This window comes from Poecilia formosa, unplaced genomic scaffold, assembly GCF_000485575.1.
Source record: "Poecilia formosa unplaced genomic scaffold, Poecilia_formosa-5.1.2 Scaffold151, whole genome shotgun sequence".
Classification (NCBI taxonomy): domain Eukaryota; kingdom Metazoa; phylum Chordata; class Actinopteri; order Cyprinodontiformes; family Poeciliidae; genus Poecilia; species Poecilia formosa.
The window spans coordinates 29,351-32,470 of record NW_006800090.1 but is presented as its reverse complement, the minus strand read 5'-3'; the positions used below and the strand labels follow the sequence as shown (position 1 = coordinate 32,470).

General features: G+C 41.6%; 1 long non-coding RNA gene across 1 annotated transcript; it reads right to left on the bottom strand.

Annotated features, from left to right (window-relative positions):
- Nucleotides 1–2,058: 2,058 nt before the first annotated feature.
- Nucleotides 2,059–2,626, bottom strand: LOC107837556 (uncharacterized). The gene is made up of 2 exons (XR_001663574.1): nt 2,530–2,626; nt 2,059–2,300 (listed from the first exon to the last, which is right to left on the bottom strand). It is a non-coding gene; the product is annotated as an uncharacterized LOC107837556 (long non-coding RNA).
- Between the last annotated feature and the right edge of the window lie 494 nt (nt 2,627–3,120).

Here is a 3,120-nt window from a genome sequence, read left to right as displayed (position 1 = left end):
CATGGTTTGGTGCAATTTAACCCGGAGTTGCAGCCAAAGGCAGAGGCCTGGCCAGACTGGTTCATAACATCATAAACTGATTTTGTCTGACATTTAAAAGCTAAAGCCAGTAGCTGACACGCTCTGTTGGGAGAAAATTAAATAAAGAATGATAACCAGAATAAATTAATAAGGTTGTATTTGGATTTCCCCAATGCCAGTTGGAAAATTAAACACACTTTGTAGATTTTTTGAGAAAGACAATTGTTTCTTCAATTCGCCGTGGCCTCAGAATGACTTAGAATGTATGTGAGGAATCCAGATTTAATGCATTTAATTCAAGCTATTTTTTTTTTCCTAAAACCTTACAAGATTACACGGGAAGGAACCCGTACGAGGCAGAGAAAGCAGAAATTTGGGCCAGGATACTGCACACTATGCTGAATTTGACAAGACCAGTCATGTTTAAAGGGAAAGTAATTTTCTTCCCTGTAAAATCAGACTGTCAGTGAGAAGGGGGGAGAAAAAAAAACATGTTACAGAAATTTTCTCTCAGTACGAGGCGTTAGAGCTTTTATAAGGTGGCTGAAATGATGAAAGATACAAAAATGAAATCCTCTCTCTTTGATTCATCTTATTGTTGAGAGTACCCAAGGCAGCTTTGGGGCACGGCAGGGGGTCAGTGTGTGATGTGCATCCAGTTACTGCTGCAGAGCCAGACATTTCAGAGTAGCAGCTTGGCTACATGGAAAATAAAAACAAGTGGAATAAAGACAGGATATTTTAGGAGTTTTGAGGGTTTGGACTTAAATTCTTAAATGATTCAGTTATCTTAACTGATTTAGGAGAATGCTGTCGACTTATTTCCAACTAAATGTAGGTTCTGATCAGGTATATTTGAAGAGACAGAAGTAGCTCGGTTAGTTGTCATGCATTGATACCAAAACCTGGACATCAGCCGAGTCTACATGCTGCATGAATGGAAATATCCCAGGGAGCCAGCGACTTGTCAGAAAGAAATGAATATGACAATTGTTGCCTGTCAACCCCACTCTGCCTCCTCTCGTTGCCTCCCCACTCACCACTTGTACGCAATCTAATAAAAGTAGGAATGCCACGAAAAGATTAGTCTAAAAACAGGAGCCGTTGAAATGCACAGCCATCGCTTTCATTTCACTTCACATGACACTATCGCAGTTGCACAGAAGGCTTATTTCAAAGCAGGTGGTAAATGCTGCAGCACCTCTCCCATGCAGCTCAGCCGTCAGCCCCTCAGGGTGTAACAAGAAGCCTCGCGCTTTACAAGCAAATGGACACACACACACACTTACACAACTTGATCAGAGACATCTTGATTGTTGGCATTTCAAAGAATTATTCTCCACGATTAGTGCACTTTGTTTTTCAAAAATAAAGTACAGTTAATCTTTAGTAAGTGTGCCTTCGGTTCTTAAGACGTTACTCTGTGACCTCCTGGTTGTGTCATCGATGCACTCTGAATGTCTTGGCTGACTGGAGACTCCTGGTGAGCTTCTTCATTCCTCCATGTTTTTGCTGTTTGTGTTTCATGACTCTGGAAATCCCTTAGGAAAGGTTTTGTAACTCTTTCCAGATAGATTTTTCCATTTGTTCTTAAATTTCTTTATATTAGGGGACAATGTGTTGCTTTTTGAGATCTTGTAGCCTACTTCATGTTGTCAGACAGGTTCTATTTAAGAAATGACTTCATTCTGCAAGTCTGACAGTAATCAGGAGTGACTACAGTGAAACTTCACACACATTTAGGAGGAACACATCGAGTGATGTGTGATTTTTGTCTTTGGGGCAAAATCTTTAGTCATTTCAAAGGCTAAATTAATAAAATTTGTCCACTTTTTTATATTTAAATGAAACATTTCATACCCTATTTTGCAAGATGCATAGAATTAGAGATTTACATATATGCTCTGGGTGCTGATTTAGTCCCGCTGAAACCCAATATAGCTACATATTTTGATATGCTGAACTCATATGCATTTTCCATGAATACCTGCATGCATGAAAGGTGCTCTCTAAAATAAATTTGCACAAATTGTTCCCTCAGATTGCTACGTAGCTAAAGTTCAGATGCGTACATTTTAAAAAGAAGACATTTCTGCTAGGATGTAAGTACACGTTAAAAGTGACGAGATATGCAAAGTGACCACAAATACGCCACAACTGCTGATGCGTCCATTCCCAGCAATTCAAAAGGTGGCCAGAAATGTCTTCCCGCTGGACATCAGAGAAGGTGTGCCAAAATTTCCGTCTGTGTTGGTGCCGTGTGTGCTGAAATGGGTTCGCTGATTGAAGATGGTGGGGAGAAAAACAAAAGTCAACGTTACTCACACACCGAGAATGATGAGAATAGGACTTCTGTGCAATGAGGCTGTGAAGAGGAGCCTCTCTGTACAAACAAACTCATCAAGGATTGAAGTGGGACAAGACAGCAGGAGATCAGCACAAGCTAAGAATGTAAAGAGGCCGGGTTGATCGTCAAAATAAAGATGGGGGAAAAAAATGCCAGCTGACCCTGTGTTGACAGTAAATATGCAAGGCTGATTGCAGGGTCAGATGTCTGTCCACAATGTCTGCAGCCAAACAGGATCTGGAAAATCAATTGTAAACTTAGTTTTGCCTTCTTCAGAAAAAAAAAAAAACAGAACAGAACAAAGGGCTTCAGTGTCAGCAGCCTTGTTCCTCTGTCAGAAAAACCAGACGGGTAAGAAGTACAGCATTGTCATTAAAGGGAAAGGATAGCTAGCATGTCATACATTAAAAACGCTGCTCTTCCCACCAATGGCTGTCAAGTGTTGTAAATCAGAGCCTTCCACAGCGGATGAACGCACCACTGCACACGAATGCAAAAGGGCACAAGATACTCAGCGTGCAGCGAACTGTCCCTGCAAAATCAGAGGAACTAATGTGTCCGACCAATAAACATTTTTGGCTGGTTGTGAGCAGCAGAGTGTCAGGGGTAAAACACAACCCATGTATGGAGGCCTTGGTCCTCGACGCGGCCGTCACAGGTTCAAGTCCCAGCCTGATGACCCTTTGCCACGTGTCTTTCCCCTCTCTCATTACCCATTTTGTGGTCTGACCACTCTCGATTACAGGCCACTA